The sequence below is a fragment of the Eubalaena glacialis genome, chromosome 16, assembly GCF_028564815.1.
Source record: "Eubalaena glacialis isolate mEubGla1 chromosome 16, mEubGla1.1.hap2.+ XY, whole genome shotgun sequence".
NCBI classification, from domain to species: Eukaryota; Metazoa; Chordata; class Mammalia; order Artiodactyla; family Balaenidae; genus Eubalaena; species Eubalaena glacialis.
The window spans coordinates 72232152-72251110 of record NC_083731.1 but is presented as its reverse complement, the minus strand read 5'-3'; the positions used below and the strand labels follow the sequence as shown (position 1 = coordinate 72251110).

Here is an 18959-nt window from a genome sequence, read left to right as displayed (position 1 = left end):
TGTGCGAGGGCTTTCTCTAGTTGTGGCAAGCGGGGGCCACTCTTCATCGCGGTGCACGGGCCTCTCACTGTCGCGACCTCTCCTGTTGCGGAGCACAGGCTCCAGACGCGCAGGCTCAGTAGTTGTGGCTCATGGGCCCAGCCGCTCCGCGGCATGTGGGATCTTCCCAGACCAGGGCTCGAACCCGTGTCCCCTGCATTGGCAGGCGGATTCCTAACCACTGCGCCACCAGGGAAGCCCTGCAGACTCTTTTTAAATGTCTTTATTTTGCATTACAAATTGTACTTTGAGTTATTATCACTTTAACTGGCTTGTGTTTTACATTTGCAGCACAGCTCATCTGCCAGAACTTTTCACTGTTTCTAGTTTCCATTTTATTGGAAACACCATCTGTTTATAACTGAGTAAAGAACATGGCAGAGTCGGGGGAAATTTTTGTGCCTGTCTCTTCTTACACTCTCTCTCTCTCTCACTCTGAACATAAATAGTATCTTGGCAGCTGATCTTTGTCGTTTAAAAAAAACACACATGAAAAGGAAACAGCAGCGGATGATCTGCTTTCTGAAACAGTGTAAGAAAGATCTGAAGAGTGTTAGCTTTGCACTGAAGCTCCTTCAGCTTCTGCTTTTACAATATTTGCAGGAAGTTTCCTGACACTAAGGGGGAAAAGAAACAGTGGCCAGAGACTGTCTCCTGAAAATATGCAGGAAGGATAATGTGGAGGCCAAGACAGACATGTGTGATGAGCTCCAGCCGTGCCTCAAAACAGGAACTGATGACAGGGAGGTTTTGCTATTTATCTTCCAAGGTTGTTTTAATATGCAAAGTAGGTCCTCAGCGGCAGCTGCTGTTCAGTCAGCCACATTTCCTGAACTGGATAGTGTATTTTTAGTTGACAGGAAGAAAACCACTTGGTTAGGAAGGAGCTCGGATGGTCATGTCTCAGAAACTCAGATCAGCACTTGAGACTTTACTACATTTCCCAGATGAGTTACTGTCACTCTGGGCAGCAAGCAGCAGAGTGTTTACTTCAATTCTCTTCTTTTTATTAAAAATCATTACATAAGTTATGATGAATATATTTTTCTGTATGAGCGTCAAACAATATAAAAGTCTACAAGGTGAAATGCCTAAGCTCACCCTCCAAATCACTACTCCCCTCCTCAGAGATAATCAGAATCCACAGTTTGATGTACATTTTTACAGTGATATTTCTATAATATACTCACATATTTTGGAGCAGACAGATATTTTATTATTTATTTTTGTTTGGTTAGGTCTTTTTTTTAATGTAATTGTGATGTCTGTAACATTTCATTTAACAATGTTGCAGTGATTTCTCCATGTTAGTACATATAAGTCTACCTTGGTTATCTTTTGTTACTATCTTAAAAAATAATTTATTAAATATTGAGAAGGCCGTAAGAAGTATAATACTAAAACACAGGCGAAATTATGTGATCCTAGAGATTTGCAGAATCTGCAGGAGACCTTTCTAGAACAGGGAGTGCTGCAGCTTCCCCAGGCCAATCTTACGTGGCTGCACAGGTATCGATAAGATGAGAAATCAATGGCTGCTCTAGAGGGAAGGCAGAGCATTCCCCAAAGAATGGGTGTTTACACAATATAGGATTGTTCATATACTTTTGGCCCCTAGCAAACATTGCCCAAGTGGTGTTCTTGAGGTTGGTACATACCTATGCTTGGGAAAGATGTGGAGGCTGGAGGAGGTGAGGAGATGGGGAGAAATCTGGAGTGTAGAGAAGCTTGGATTTCCATTGACACTTTTTTCCCCTAGAGAGATACTGACACACAGTCACTGGATTAAATTGATGCTCCCAGCTCAATTAACTCATTAGGTAGGAATAACAAATTTACATACCAATGTGTGGGCTTATTCTCATGAACCCTCCATCCAAAAAAGTAAAAAAAGAAAAGAGAAAAGGAAGATGTGGGGTTTTTTAAACCCTCAAACATTGAAAACTTTTCTTCCCTTTAACTGCTTTCCCCAGTCACATCAGGTGAGTTATATGTGAAATTAATATTTCAGAGTTTGCCGTGGTAGAAAAAGAAAGAAGTAGGAATAAGACTTTAAAAAAGAAAAGAGGGACATGTAAAAACTACATCAGGATATGAATACCAATGCCCCACCCCTAATCATTTGAAACAAGTGTTAGAGGCAGCAGCAATACCGGATTTCCATTTAGTCCCCCGCTAGATCTGTTGCCTTTTAAACAACTTTAGATATCATTTTTATTTTGATAAATGCAGGGAGAGGGCAGGGAAATGTCTGCCTGGCGTGTTACAACATATTAAGCTTATACCTTGCTAAAACAACATATTAAGCTTATACCTTGCTAAAACTCTAGGAAATGGTGACTCCTGTATAAATTCTGATTCTCCTTCTTCCTAGGGGTGTTTTATCCATATTTGAAGACTCCTTGGATATCCCTATTGTATGATTGGGAATTCTGCCTTCTAATCTGGCTCATTGATTCACTTCTGAGTGGACTGAGACAAATCCTACTAATTGTTGAATTTGTTTCCTTGTTTGTGAAGCACTGAAGTAAGTAATCCTCTTGTGGAAGTGCCTGGGCCACCTTTTAAAAGTTGGTCACCCCTGTAGTGGGATCTGAAATATTGCAGTGATTTTTAGAGTTGGATGAAGAAATGTATCTTGAAATTAAAAAATAGTTAAACCTATAGCATTTACCATAGCTGGGTGTGAATTTCTTATCAAAGACAGTGTCAAATCTAGGTTGGTTAATAAATATACTAGAAGCAAACACAATAAATGGGAATAAAACATTTAACAGATGTTAAGTTTGGCTCACGCCACACGGTGGCAGGCTTACTCTGTGTTGTGCTTTCTTTTCAAGCAACAAATCTAAATGCTTGCATTTAACTACATTAAATCTTTTAGAAAGTTAACTTTTAGAAAGTATGACATAAGTTATTAATTTGTCAAGATTATATTTTCTTATAAAATGTTCTTTACGTTGTATGATACCTGAGCAGCAGTGATTTGAGCCTTCAACAGGACATTCTACCTCTAGATCTCAATTACTTCATCACTAAAATGATGGGCTTGGGTTACTTACAGTTCTAAAATTGTCATACCTCTCCTATAACTAAAAAAAGCCTAAACATTCTTCTTCAGTAACAAGAATTTCAGTCATATTGCAGTTAACTTGATAAGGAATATAGTTTTTTAGTTAGATTGCCTAGATTTGAATTAGAGTTGTCATTTATTAACCGTGAGGTAAGGAACTTCACCTGTCAAAATTCCACTTTCCTCACCTGTAAAGTGCTATAAATCATACTACGTATCCAATGGGGTTGTTAGGATTAAATGCGGAAAAATGTATGTGTGGCAGAGACTCGCAAACTGTTCACCAAATCATTTCTTTTTTTTCCTGGACAATCAGCTAAACCACATCCCACATCGTCACCTGCAGTTAATTGTGGTCATAAGACTGAATTCTGGCCAATGGAATGTAAGAGAAAGAAATTCATGCTACTCCTAGGCTCAGCTCACAAAAATCTCCCATTGTGATCCTCCTTGTTCTTTCAACTTCTGCAGTTTCCCCGGAAGCTACTTGTTAAAGATGCCAGGACCACCATCTTTAGGAAATGGAAGGAAACTTGGTCCCGAAGCACAGTGTGGAGGAGAGCTTTATGCCTGTTAGAAACGCTCGTTTTGGACTTTACGTAAGTGAGAAATAAACTTCGATTTTGTTAAGCCACTGAGATTCTGGGATTTATCTATTATGGCAGCTAGCATTAACTAAAATAGCATGTAAAGCACTTAGCACAATACCTGTTTAATAAATATTAGATGTTATCAATATCATGACTCTTAATAATACAGACCAAGAGCCTAAAACTCTGAACTTAAAACACAAGCAATAGTATGTAAATCTCTTCTGCAGTATACAAGACTTGGGCCCCCCCGTTTTTTTTAAAACTAGAGAAATAAAGTTGCGTGTAGATGTAGGAAAAATCTGAACAGTTCACGTATGTAACTTGTAGAAAGTCAGTATTTTGTATTTATATTTGCTACATACACTTTGGGGAAAAAATTAACAGATTATAAAAGAAGAAAAGTTGAATTAAAAATATAAGTTGGTGCTATCTTTAAAATAATATTTTTTAAAAATTGAAGTATAGTTGATGTACTATATCATGTAAGTTTTAGGTGTCCACCATAGTGATTCACAATTTTTAAAGGTTGTATTCCATTTATAGCTATTATAAAATATTGGCTGTATTCCCTGTGTTGTACTATATATCCCTGTAGGTTATGTATTTTATACACAGTATATTTTATACATAGTTTGTACCTCTTAATCCCTTACCCCTATTTTGCCCCACGCCCTTTCCCTCTCCCCACTGGTAACTACTAGTTTGTTCTTTATATTTGTGTAAAATAATATTTTAAATTATTTCTCCCTTGTGATGACTTCAGTGTTATGATTCATTCAGTGATTTCTCTTAGTACTTCACGATATGCTTATCTTTCTTTCTTGAAAATGTCTTTTCTTGGCTCCAACACTTTCTGATATTTTAACGCTTTTGCTCATGCCTATTCCCAGTTCTCTTAAAGCCCAGATCAAATTTCGCATATTCAAAGACTTCCAAGACATCCTGGTTGGAAAGGATCCTACTTACACTGAACTGTAACATTTATACAATCCAAGGCTCTTAACCATTTGCTGTCTTCTATAGTAAGGTTTATTTTCAGATGGGTTTATAAAGCTTGCTTCTCCCTAACAGATTGTAAACTACCTGATGAGAGAGACTGTGTTTTTTGTTTTGTTTTGTTTTGTTCTAACATCTTTATTGGAGTATAATTGCTTTACAATGGTGTGTTAGTTTCTGCTTTATAACAAAGTGAATCAGCTATACATATACATATATCCCATTATCACCTTCCTCTTGCGTCTCCCTCCCACCCTCCCTATCCCACCCCTCTAGGTGGTCACAAAGCACCGAGCTGATCTCCCTGTGCTATGCGGCTGCTTCCCACTAGCTATCTATTTTACATTTGGTGGTATATATAAGTCCATGCCTCTCTCTCACTTCGTCCCAGCTTACCCTTCCCCCTCCCCATGTCCTCAAGTCCATTCTCTACATCTGCTTCTTTATTCCTGTCCTGCCCCTAGGTTCTTCAGAACCATTTTTTTCCCCCATATATATGTGTTAGCATACAGTATTTGTTTTTCTCTTTCTGACTTACTTTACTGTGCGTGAAAGACTCTAGGTCCATCCATTTCACTACAAATAAGTCAATTTCGTTTCTTTTTATGGCTGAGTAATATTCCATTGTATATATGTGCCACATCTTCTTTATCCATTCATCTGTCAATGGACACTTATGTTGCTTCCATGTCCTGGCTATTGTAAATAGAGCTGCAATGAACATTGTGGTACATGACTCTTTCTGAATTATGGTTTTCTCAGGGTATATGCCCAGTAGTGGGATTGCTGGGTCATATGGTAGTTCTATTTTTAGTTTTTTAAGGAACCTCCATACTGTTCTCCATAGTGGCTGTATCAATTTACGTTCCCACCAACAGTGCAAGAAGGTTCCCCTTTCTCCACACCTGCTCCAACGTTTATTGTCTGTAGATTTTTTGATGATGGCCATTCTGACTGGTGTGAGATGATACCCCGTTGTAGTTTTGATGTGCATTTCTCTAATGATTAGTGATGTTGAGCATCCTTTCATGTGTTTGTTGGCAATCTGTATATCTTCTTTGGAGAAATGTCTATTTAGGTCTTCTGCCATTTTTGGGTTGGGTTGTTTGTTTTTTTGATATTGAGCTGCATGAGCTGCTTGTAAATTTTGGAGATTAATCCTTTGTCAGTTGCTTCATTTGCAAATATTTTCTCCCATTCTGAGGGTTGTCTTTTCATCTTGTTTATGTTTTCCTTTGCTGTGCAAAAGCTTTTAAGTTTCATTAGGTCCCATTTGTTTATATTTGTTTTTATTTCCATTTCTCTAGGAGGTGGGTCAAAAAGGATCTTGCTGTGATTTATGTCAAAGAGTGTTCTGCCTGTGTTTTCCTCTAACAGTTTGATAGTGTCTGGCCTTACATTTAGATCTTTAATCCATTTTGAGTTTATTTTTGTGTATGCTGTTAGGGAGTGTTCTAATTTCATTCTTTTACATGTAGCTGTCCAATTTTCCCAGCACCACTTATTGAAGAGGCTGCCTTTCTCCATTGTATATTCTTGCCTCCTTTATCAAAAATAAGGTGACCATATGTGCGTGGGTTTATCTCTGGGCTTTCTATCCTGTTCCATTGATCTATATTTCTGTTTTTGTTCCAGTACCATACTCTCTTGATTACTGTAGCTTTGTAGTATAGTCTGAAGTCAGGGAGCCTGATTCCTCCAGCTCCGTTTTTCTTTCTCAAGATTGCGTTGGCTATTTGGGGTCTTATGTGTTTCCATACAAATTGTGAAATTTTTTGTTCTAGTTCTGTGAAAAATGCCAGTGGTAGTTTGATAGGGATTGTATTGAATCTGTAGATTGCTTTGGGTAGTAGAGTCATTTTCACAACGTTGATTCTTCCAATCCAAGAACATGGTATATCTCTCCATCTGTCTGTATCATATTTAATTTCTTTCATCAGTATCTTATAGTTTTCTGCATACAGGTCTTTTGTCTCCTTAGGTAGGTTTATTCCTAGGTATTGTATTCTTTTTGTTGCAATGGTAAATGGGACTGTTTCCTTAATTTCTCTTTCAGAGTTTTCATCATTAGTGTATAGGAATGCAAGAAATTTCTGTGCATTAATTTTGTATCCTGCTAACTTTACCAAATTCATTGATTAGCTCTAGCAGTTTTCTGGTGGCGTCTTTAGGATTCTCTATGTATAGTATCATGTCATCTGCAAACAGTGACGGCTTTTCTTCTTCTTTTCTGATTTAGATTCCTTTTATTTCTTTTTCTTCTCTGATTGCTGTGGCTAAAACTTTCAAAACTATGTTGAATAATAGTGGTGAGAGTGAACAACCTTGTCTTGTTCCTGATTTTAGTGGAAATGATTTCAGTTTTTCACCATTGAGAACGATGTTGGCTGTGGGTTTGTCATATATGGCCTTTATTATGTTGAGGTAAGTTCCCTCTATGCCTACTTTCTGGAGGGTTTTTATCATAAATGGGGGTTGAATTTTGTCAAAAGCTTTTTCTGCATCTATTGAGATGATCGTATGGTTTTTCTCCTTCAGTCTGTTAATATGGTGTATCACATTGATTGATTTGCATATATTGAAGAATCCTTGCATTCCTGGGATAAACCCCACTTGATCATGGTGTATGATCCTTTTAATGTGCTGTTGGGTTCTGTTTGCTAGTATTTTGTTGAGGATTTTTGCATCTATGTTCATCAGTGATATTGGCCTATAGTTTTCTTTCTTTGTGACATCTTTGTCTGGTTTTGGTATCAGGGTGATGGTGGCCTCGTAGAATGAGTTTGGGAGTGTTCCTCCCTCTGCTATATTTTGGAAGAGTTTGAGAAGGATAGGTGTTAGCTCTTCTCTAAATGTCTGATAGAATTCTCCTGTGAAGCCATCTGGTCCTGGGTTTTGTTTGTTGGAAGATTTTTAATCACAGTCTCAATTTCAGTGCTTGTGATTGGTCTGTTTATATTTTCTGTTTCTTCCTGGTTCGGTTTCGGAAGGTTGTGCTTCCTAAGAATTTGTCCATTTCTTCCAGGTTGTCCATTTTATTGGCATACAGTTGCTTGTAGTATTCTCTCATGATCCTTTGTATTTCTACAGTGTCAGTTGTTACGTCTCCTTTTTCATTTCTAATTCTATTGATTTGAGTCTTCTCCCTTTTTCTCTTGATGAGTCTGGCTAATGGTTTATCAGTTTTGTTTATCTTCTCAAAGAACCAGCTTTTAGTTTTATTGGTCTTTGCCATTGTTTCCTTCATTTCTTTTTCATTTATTTCTGATCTGATCTTTATGATTTCTTTCCTTCTGCTAACTTTGGGGGTTTTTTGTTCTTCTTTCTCTAATTGCTTTAAGTGTAAGGTTAGGTTGTTTATTTGAGATGTTTCTTGTTTCTTGAGATAGGATTGTATTCGATAAACTTCCCTCTTAGAACTGCTTTTGCTGCATCCCATAGGTTTGGGGTCATCGTGTTTTCACTGTCACTTGTTTCTAGGTATTTTTTGATTTTCTCTTTGATTTCTTCAGTGATCTTTTGGTTATTAACTAGTGTATTGTTTAGCCTCCATGTGTTTGCATTTTTTACAGACTTTTCCCTGTAATTGATCTAGTCTCATAGTGTTGTGATCGGAAAAGATACTTGATAATCATATCAACTTTCAATTTTCTTAAATTTACCAAGGCTTGTTTTGTAACCCTAGATATGATCTATCCTGGAGAATGTTCCATGAGCACTTGAGAAGAAAGTGTATTCTGTTGTTTTTGGATGGAATGTCCTATAAATATCAATTAAGTCCATCTTGTTTAATGTATCATTTAAAGCTTTTGTTTCCTTATTTATTTTCATTTTGGATGATCTGTCCATTGGTGAAAGTGGGGTGTTAAAGTCACCTACTATGATTGTGTTACTGTCCATATCCCCTTCTATGGCTGTTATTATTTGCCTTATGTATTGAGGTGCTCCTATGTTGGGTGCATAAATATTTACAATTGTTATATCTTCTTCTTGGATTGATCCCTTGATTATTTTGTAGTGTCCTTCTTTGTCTCTTGTAATAGTCTTTATTTTAAAGTCTATTTTGTCTGATATGAGAATTGCTACTCCAGCTTTCTTTTGATTTCCATTTGCATGGAATATCTTTTTCCATCCCCTCACTTTTAGTCTGTATGTGTCCCTAGGTCTGAAGTGGGTTTCTAGTAGACAGCATATATACGGGTCTTGTTTTTGTATACATTCAAGCAGTCTGTGTCTTTTGGTGGGAGCATTTAATCCATTTACATTTAAGGTAATTATCAATATGTATGTTCCTATTACCATTTTCTTAATTGTTTTGGGTTTGTTATTGTAGGTGTTTTCCTTCTCTTGTGTTTCCTGCCTAGAGAAGTTCCTTTAGCATTTGTTGTAAAGCTGGTTTGGTGGTGCTGAATTCTCTTAGTTCTGCTTGTCTGTAAATGTTTTAATTTCTCCGTCAAATCTGAATGAGGTCCTTGCTGGGTAGAGTAATCTTGGTTGTAGGTTTTTCCCTTTCAAGACTTTAAATATGTCCTACCACTCCCTTCTGGCTTGCAGAGTTTCTGCTGAAAGATTAGCTGTTAACCTTATGGGGATTCCCTTGTATGTTATTTGTTGTTTTTCCCTTGCTGCTTTTAATATTTTTTCTTTGTATTTAATTTTTGATAGTTTGGTTAATATTTGTCTTGGCGTGTTTCTCCTTGGATTTATCCTGTATGGGACTCTCTGCGCTTCCTGGACTTGATTAACTATTTCGTTTCCCATATTAGGGAAGTTTTCAACTATAATCTCTTCAAATATTTTCTCAGTCCCTTTCTTTTTCTCTTCTTCTTCTGGGATCCCTATAATTCGAACGTTGGTGCGTTTAATGTTGTCCCAGAGGTCTCTAAGACTGTCCTCAATTCTTTTCATTCTTTTTTCTTTGTTCTGCTCTGCAGTAGTTATTTCCACTATTTGATCTTCCAGGTCACTTATCTGTTCTTCTGCCTCAGTTATTCTGCTATTGATTCCTTCTAGAGAATTTTTAATTTCATTTATTGTGTTGTTCATCATTGTTTGTTTGCTCTTTAGTTCTTCTAGGTCCTTGTTAAACATTTGTTGTATTTTCTCCATTCTATTTCCAAGATTTTGGATATCTTTACTATCATTACTCTGAATTCTTCCTCAGGTAGACTGCCTATTTCCTCTGCATTTGTTTGGACTGGTGGGTTTTTACCTTGCTCCTTCATCTGCTGTGTGTTTCTCTGTCTTCTCATTTTGCTTAACTTACTGTGTTTGGGGTCTCCTTTTCGCAGGCTGCAGGTTCGTAGTTCCCGTTGTTTTTGGTGTCTGTTCCCAGTGGCTAAGGTGGTTCAGTGGGCTGTGTAGGCTTCCTGGTGGAGGGGAGTAGAGCCTGTGTTCTGGTCAATGAGGCTTGATCTTGTCTTTCCGGTGGGCAGGACCACGTGCGGTGGTGTGTTTTGGGGTGTCTGTGACCTTATTATGATTTTAGGCAGCCTCTCTGCTAATGGGTAGGGTTGTGTTCCTGTCTTGCTAGTTGTTTGGTATAGGGTGTCCTGCACTGTAGCTTGCTGGTCATTGAGTGGAGCTGGGTCTTAGCATTGAGATGGAGATCTCTGGGAGAGCTTTTGCCATTTGATATTACGTGGAGCCAAGAGGTCTCTAGTGGCCCAATGTCCTGAACTCGGCTCTCCCACCTCAGAGACACAGGTCTGACACCCAGCCAGAGCACCAAGAGCCTGTCAGCCACATGGCTCAGAAGAAAAGGGAGAAAAAAAGAAATAAAGACAGAAAAAAATAAAGTTATTAAAATAAATAAAAAATAATTATTAAAAATTAAAAAATTAAAAAGTAATAAAAAAAGCAAAAAAAGAAAGAAAGAAGAGAGCAACCAAACCAAAAAACAAATCCACCAATGATACCAAGTGCTAAAAACTGTACTAAAAAAAAAAAAAAAAGGACAGACAGAACCCTAGGACAAATGGTAAAAGCAAAGCTATACAGAGAAAATCACACAAAGAAGCATACACATACACACTCACAAAAAGAGAAAAAGGAAAAAATATATATATATCTATATATATAAAAAAAAAAGGAAGAAGAGAGCAACCAAATCAATAAACAAATCTACCAATGATAATAAACTCTAAATACTAAACTAAGATAAACATAAAACCAGAAACAAATTAGATGCAGAAAGCAAACCCCAAGTCTACAGTTGCTCCCAAAGTGCACTGCCTCAATTTTGGGGTGTTGTCTATTCAGGTATTCCACAGATGCAGGGTACATCAAGTTGATTGTGGAGATTTAATCCGCTGCTCCTGAGGCTGCCGGGAGAGATTTCCCTTTCTCTTCTTTGTTCGCACAGCTCCTGGGGTTCATCTTTGGATTTGGCGCTGCCTCTGCGTGTAGGTTGCCTGAGGGCGTCCGTTCCTGCTCTTACAGGACGGGGTTAAAGGAGCAGCTGATTAGGGGGCTATGGCTCACCCAGGCTGGGGGGAGGGAGGGGTACAGAATGTGGGGCGAGCCTGCGGCAGCAGAGGCCAGAGTGACATTGCGCCAGCCTGAGGCACGCCGTGCGTTCTCCTGGGGAAGTTGTCCCTGGATCACGGGACCCTGGCTGTGGCGGGCTGCATAGGCTCCCGGGAGGGGAGGTGTGCATAGTCACCTGTGCTTGCTCACAGGCTTCTTGGTGGCTGCAGGAGCAGCCTTAGCATCCCATGCCCATCTCTGGGGCCCACGCTGATAGCCGCAGCTCGCGCCCGTCTCTGGAGCTCGTTTAGGCGGTGCTCTTAATCCCCTCTCCTCGTGCACCGCGAAACAATGGTCTCTTGCATCTCTGGCAGCTCCATACTTTTTCCCGGGCTCCCTCCCGGCTAGCTGTGGCTCACTAGCCCCCTTCAGGCTGTGTTCATGCTGCCAACCCCAGTCCTCTTACTGGGTTCTGACCTCCGAAGCCTGAGCCTCAGCTCCCAGCCCCCGGCCACCCCGATGGGTGAGCAAACAAGCCTCTCGGGCTGGTGAGTGCTGGTCGGCACCGATCCTCTGTGCAGGAATCTCTCCGCTTTGCCCTCTGCACCCCTGTTGCTGCACTCTCCTCCGTGGTTCTGAAGCTCCCCCCCAACCCCGCCATCCCCGCCGCGAAGTGGCTTCCTAGTGTGTGGAAACTTTTCCTTCTTCACAGCTCCCTCCCAGAGGTGCAGGTCCTGTCCCTATTCTTTTGTCTCTGTTTTTTCTTTTTTCTTTTGCCCTACCCAGGTACGTGGGGAGTTTCTTGCCTTTTGGGAAGTCTGAGGTCTTCTGCCAGCATTCAGTAGGTGTTGTGTAGGAGTTGTTCCACATGTAGATGTATTTCTGATGTATTTGTGGGGAGGAAGGTGATCTCCACGTCTTACTCCTCTGCCGTCTTGAAGGTCTCCTCGAGACCTTCTGTGGTATTGCCCACAGAAAAGAGTAGAGTTTTGTGCAAATAGTTATTGATACTAGACTCACTGGTATAAAAGCCCCAAGTATATGAGATTCCCCCTAACATTTTAGTATCTATCTTCCATGGAGTTTTATAAGAACGAAGAGCAACAGCTGAACAATACTTTATAATTGGGGGACAATAGTGGCAGAGATGGTATTTCATGGTCTGTGGTTTCAGTTAGAGGAAGTTTACAAAGAATACATTGGTGCCTGATTTTGCATTTTGAAACGAGGATGATTTTATATGTACTACCGGTTAAACTTATTTTGCTTTTTTTCAGTCCATCCTAACTATTCATTTTTTTCTTTCTTTTTTGCATATTTGCTTAAGATGTTTTCCTTAAAAGTATTAAAAGTAATAGATAAATTTTTTAACATTGTATATGCAACATCATAAGGACCTTAGAATGTTTAACTCTGAATTTTGCCTTTCATCTTCAATGTGATTGCTGTGTAATATCCTAGTTTCACCCTGTGTTTACCCTCTAAAAATTAGTAATTTTTTATAGTCAGTGTTTACTTAGATTTACCAATGTATCTACTAATTTCTTTGCTCATTATTGATTCTTGCATTCTAATCCTTCCTCCTTGGTTTATTTTTCTTCTTTCTGCAAGGGTCTGTGAGTGGGAAATTCTCTTAGTCTTGGTTTGAAAATGTCTTTATTTTATCCTCACCTTTGAATGTTAGCTTAACTGGATAGAAAGTTCTAGATTAACAGATATTTTCCCCCATCATTTTGAAGATATTATTTCATTATCTTTGTCATCTATTGTTTGTAAGAAGCCAGCTTTGTATGTGTATTGTTTCTTTGTAGGTGAATGTGACTTTTAGGCCCATCCTTAACATTTGTAGAACCCAGTGCAAAATTACAAATGGAGGCCCATATATCATATGTCTAAAAATTTATGAGTTAAAAATCAAGCCAACAACTTGAATAAAATATATTCTATTGTGTCTTGACAAATACAGCTTTTTAATAACCTGGATGGCCAAGCCTTGAATTTAGTATTCTTGGAATTTTGGGGGTTCCATATTGGAACTTGGCACAGCAGGGAGGGAGTACCATCCTGGTCCCTGTCCCAGAGTTCATCTCCCATCTTTTCCAATCCTGGCTTCATCCCACACTGCAAGGAGCTTTACACATATGCTTGGGGACACTCTACTTCCAAGCCCTACAACAGTCCCTCCCTGACCACCCCATGGCCCTAAGGGTGTGCAGTCTGTCTTAGGGGTGATGGATATAGAGAAGAGGTCCATGCAGGTCCTAGAAGTGGACTGGGAATTCCATGGTCTTGGGCACCTGGAACATCGTTTGGAGGGAAGGGGCAAACTTTGGGTGGGCATGTTTCTTGATGTTGCAGTAACCTCCTTAATGGTTTCTTCCCATCCAGTCTTTTTCCTCACTATCAGAGAGAATTTTTTAAAAGTGCAAATCACAGCATTTTACACTCTTGCTTAAAAAGCCTTTAAAGGCCTCCCATTGCATTTGAGACAAAATCCTTTAAAAGGACTACAGATCTCTGGGTGGTACTTCAACAGGCTAAGCTCTTTGGGAAGAGCCTTTATCCAAGATGTTTCTCTTCCTAAGACACACTCTCCTACCTGCTCTTCCCATGGCTGACTGCTATCGTATAATATTTGGCTTAAATGTCACCTCCTCTCCAAGTACACCTTCCCTGTGTTTGCTATTACTGCATCTTGCTCATCTCCTTCAGAGTACAAGTCATAAATTCATTTTACTTGTTTAGTGTCTTCTCCTTCAAACTGCAATCTACACTAAAGAGACTGTCAAAGATAAGATTTCCTGGGAAGTCGACTCTGAGATGATTAGCACATAGAAAGTTTATTAGGAGGGACTCTAATTAACACCTATTGCACAAAAGAAAGTAAGACTGAGCAGCAGTCAGTCAGCGGAGGCTGGCTTCCCAGAAAGGGGCTGACTTTCAGCAAACCAGTTCTCTTCAGCTGAAGCAGTTCCTAAGAGGGCTGCAGCTGTGGTCTGGGCAGGGCCGTATCACATCCAGGATGGTCCACGCCTTGCGCCACTCAGATCCACTTCCTTCACACGAATCTGAGGAGCAGTTCCTTCAGGACACTGGGGTGCCATTTTTCCTCGCGAAACGTATAAAGAGGAATGTTAGGAAGATGAACTACAACGCCCCTGCTGCTGCAGTTGGTCTTGAGGCTGCAACCAGTACCCATCCTGTCCCGCCTCACTGTCAATTAGCACCTCTGAAGGTTTAGGTGATTTACCCAGTGGAGTGACTCAGACTCTTCAAACCCATGAGTTCCAGTTACTGTTTACCATGCCCTTCTCAGGCTGTACCTGCTGCTCTTGTCCATTTGTCATCAAAATTGCACAAGACAGTACTAACAGATGTCTAAGTTGATTATCTGGGTGCCCCAAACACATGCTTCCCTGCCTCCACTGTGTAACAGTAGCCCTACTGCCTCTTGATGGTAAGAGTCAATTACGCCCACCAGGATCTTACTCTTGCCTGCTGGTCCTTGAAACGAGGGGCCCAAAGTGCCTGGGTGGTGGTGTAGCCTAAAGTTCAATGGATATTCCTGCTGTGTTCCCTGGTAGAAATGTTCCCCCTCTGAGAACTAAGACCTTTAAACCTGTGGTTACAGTTGTGAGGATGAAAAAGCAGAAATTCTCCAAGTGGCTCACTGGAATTGATGGTAAATAGGGACACTCCTGCTTCCACACTTGGATCTCATTCCCAGGTATTCTGGGGATACAGCACCATATAATGGTGATTGATTTAGAGCATTACTGCTTCCTAGAGGGTAGCACTTTATCCTCATAGGGTATCATCCCCAAGCTGGCAATTCAGCCAAGCTTTCAACAGGCTGCTCTATTGCTTATTAGGCCAGTAGCTTCTGGGTGTTTTGCCAAGGGATAGGTACAGTGGATTCCACAGCCATGTGCCCACTGCTACCTCTCCTTTGTTATAAAGTGGATTCCTTGGTCGAATTCCATATTTAAGAAGCTCTTTCATCTGACAAAGGGCAAGGAAGCAATTCTAAACAGAGTGTATTGGATCACTTTTACACATAAAGGTGATCTTATGTGGGAGTGACATTGATACTATGAGAGGAGCAGTCTCATGCCTGGCCCAGGGAGCAAAGTAGGTTTATCTTTTTATTTATTTTTTTAACATCTTTATAGAAGTATAATTGCTTTACAATGGTGTGTTAGTTTCTGCTTTATAACACAGTGAATCAGCTATACATATACATATATCCCCATATCTCCTCCCTCTTGCGTCTCCCTCCCACCCTCCCTATCCCACCCCAGGTTTATCTTTTTATGCCACCTGTTCAGCGTAGCATCTGCCTCAGTGCAGGTGAAGATATGAATCAGCAGAGTAGTCTACTTTAGCCAGGGCTAAGATGCTTGTTTGTTTATTTAATGTGTTTTCATGGTGAGCAAAGGGAATTCATCTGGTTCTCGGGGTGAGGGAAAAAAGGAATTAGAATTAAAATTCTTTTCCTAGTCTCCATTATCACTTCTCTCAAGCTTCCCCCTGCCCCGCCCTGTTTTGTGCCATGTTTATTTATCCCAACTATAAGAGCAGAAATTATCCCCAAAGTAGTTTGATCAGTAAGGATTGAGGTTGTAAAACTTATTGTGACTGATCATGTTTACCTGTTTGGTTAAGCTAATTGAAAATCACGGTGGAATCTCCCTCTAGATAGATTCTATATTTTATTACATTTGCAGAATCCTAAAAGTTATGTCATTCTCAATTCTCAGAAATAATGATATTTTTGAGAATGTCAGACAGATTTCCTGACTATGAATTACATACACAGGTAAACAATCTGATATAGTGACCTAAATATTCCCTATTTAGCCGTTATAAGTGTTGGTGGTTCTCTGGCTTATTTCTCTCAATCTTGACCAACCATGAGAAGAGGAAGGGGCAGAGAAGAAAAGGTGGAGATAATCTGAGTGCTCCCAGCTGTTTTCATTCTCTCAGGAGAAATAACATTCAAGTCTTTGAGGAAGTAACTGAAATCCCTTTTATTTTTGCTTGCTGACTGTCAAGAACTTTCGAGTGACGTATGAAAAACAAGTGTCCGCCTAGGGGACCTTCAGAAGATTTTCTTGGCAAAGAAAATTTTGTAAGAGGTGCACTCAATCAAGTGTTAGATAGTCCAGCTGAAGGAAGTGGGGCTGGATTGGCTGACCCACACCTGCCCCAAATGACACCCACAGTAGAAGAGCACAGTGGAAGAAAAGGGAGCAAACAAAAGGTGATGCTCTAATTTTCCATTTACTGAAAGCTTACCTTTGGAAATGAACTTCTGAAGCCTCTAAGAGTGATTAGAATTGTTCTTCTATGTCCCACCCCACCTTAATCCTTCCGTTAACTGTGTTTCCCTAGGTTCTTGACAGATGCTTTTTACCAGCATAGTCCTGTATTAGCGTGAACACCAGGAGGAAGTGTCCTCCTCCTCGCCCACCTCTGGCGATAGAGCCCAGTTTCTTCTTAAAGTACTACTTGTAAATTGAGTTCTTTTGCCCTGTAGAAAAAGTTCAGAGGGCTCTAAAATAATCTTCTTTGGAACAACTAATTTTGCTGTTTTCAGATAACAATTATAGAGAGGTTTGGGGGCTGGAAAAAAAAAAAGTAAAAAAAAAAAAAATCACCCAGCACTAGTGCACAGGTCAATTTTAGGTGAAGAGCCTAGGATTTGTCTAATGGAAAGTTACTCAATCCAATAAATAATACTAATACTAATAAATGGCAAATTCTTTCAAGTACATTAACGTTAACCTAATTAGGTTTCCTTTGTTCCAGATGTAAATGAGGTCATCAAGTCCAGCCAGTCAGGGTTACTTGCTTTTCTTATATAACACTGTTTCAGGCTTCCCTATCTTTGAACACACTGCTCTCTCTTCTGGAAGAGCCTTCCCTCCCTTTTTTATCTAACTACCACTTGTCAACCAAATTCACCTTCCCAGGAAATTTTTTTCCTAACCCCCTGTATAACTCGTGGTCCCCCATTTGTGTTCACTGAAGCATTCTGTATCACACTTTTCACCCTGGGCTGGAATAACCAGACTACACCTTCCTTGAGATCAGCAACCATGTCTTATTCAATTTTTCATCCTCCAAGATGCTGCAAATACAGCATCAGGCACACGATAAGCAGTGATTGTTCAGGAAGTGTTCGATGACGCAAACCCCCATTTTTTCTCAAACATGTTTTATTGAAGTAATTTTGATCAGGTTGGAGCCTAAAAAAACTGACTTCAGTGTTTTGAGAAAAGTAGGCCTCTTTTAGTAAATTCACTGAACCGCTGCTACCTTGGTCAAGCCACTTCGTTCAGTGGATGTTAAGGGTCTATCATGTGGACCTTCACTCAGTGGTTGTTGAGGACCTACCACATGGACCCTCCTCATTCAGTGGCTACTGAGGGCACAGAAATAAGCCCAGAAGTCTTGTTTTAAAGAGTTTATAATCTAGGGAAGAAGATAGGGATAGATAATTTACTTCTTAGAGGAAGTGAACAGTACATTTTTGAGCAATGTGAGATTTATGTATCAGAATATGTACAGGGTCCTGGAAATCAGGGAAGGAGTTACATCTGCCACCATCTGAATGAACTTCAGTTGCCGATGCTGTTGAATCAGGAGGAGGATGTAGGGTAGGAAGACAAGAGTAGGTGGTATTTGACCTGGATTTTGAAAGATGAGTAGGAGACTGATGTGTACCTTGGCGTGTTGTTAAAGATAACAAGGGCTCAACAGTGGTTAAAGCAGTAAGAACAGAGTTTATTCAGGAACTATTGCAATAGGGGAAAAGAAACCTCAGTATAGAACTGGGCTCAGTTCCCCTATTGCAATAGATTTTGATTAAAATCTGTTTTTACTGCCTTAACTACTGTCTGGTTCTGGTTTTCTTTATGGGAGGAGAGGGTGCAGATTCAAGGCATTTCAGACTGAGGCAAAAGAATGAATAAACATAAAGAGGAGTAAAGCAAACTCAGGGAAAAAGTAAGTAATCTAAAGAAAATTGAGCAGTCAAGGAAAACAGGAATTCTCTGCAGCCAGAGCCTCGAGTAGTGTTGCACAAGCGCTGGAAGACGAGGGAAAGTAGGCTTCTTTTAGCTTAGAAAATGCTGTGTTTTCCTATTTAAATGGGAAAAGTAAGTTTAAACAAAATTGCTTGGAAAGTTATGCCAAGAAGTTGGGACTTTATACTGTAGAGCCAGGGAGTTTCCAGAAAGCTGTGCAGTACTTTATAAAGATGACTGTGGTCTCAATAGATGTTAGGCTGCATGAAGCAGCAGGACGCATCTCCACTCCCAGCCTCAGTTTACTCATTTATAACAAGAAAAAAAATGGGTCTTTTGCTGTCTTAGGTCCCTTCCAATCTTGACAGCCTGCTTCCCCGAGGTACTGCTGCCTTCCTTCCATTACCTGGGCCCTGTGCCTCACTCCCTCCTTCCTTCTGATCTTGGTTCAGTTGCCACCGTCTCTATCCCCGGGCCTTAGGGGCTTTTCGACTGGTAGATAAATGGGGGGGATGGTGGGGGCGTCTCTGGAGTAAAACGAGTCTCCCTTCCGAGGCCCTTTGTTCCCTGCAAGCACCACCTCAGTAATGCCCACGTGGGTAGGGAGCGCTATGGAGCAGGGAGGGGAGTTTCCAATTGCATGTCCTTCCTAGGTCCCTTTGGGGTGGCTGGACGGCCCTCCCCACGGCCAATCATCCAGGGAGGGCGGCAGGAGCCCGCCCCTCGCGCGTCCCTGGTTCCCTGAGAGACAAAAGCCTT

At 40.3% G+C, this 18959-nt stretch overlaps 1 protein-coding gene across 2 annotated transcripts in view; it reads left to right on the top strand.

The window, feature by feature from the left end:
• The first annotated feature begins 2551 nt into the window (after positions 1-2551).
• The window catches only part of RCBTB1 (RCC1 and BTB domain containing protein 1), a 65336-nt gene continuing 48928 nt past the window's right edge, over positions 2552-18959 (top strand). For both annotated transcript variants that reach the window (XM_061170901.1, XM_061170902.1), the window contains exons 1-2: positions 2552-2566; positions 3584-3711. The gene's annotated coding sequence lies outside the window, so the exon portion shown is untranslated. The remainder of the gene's footprint in view (positions 2567-3583; positions 3712-18959) is intronic.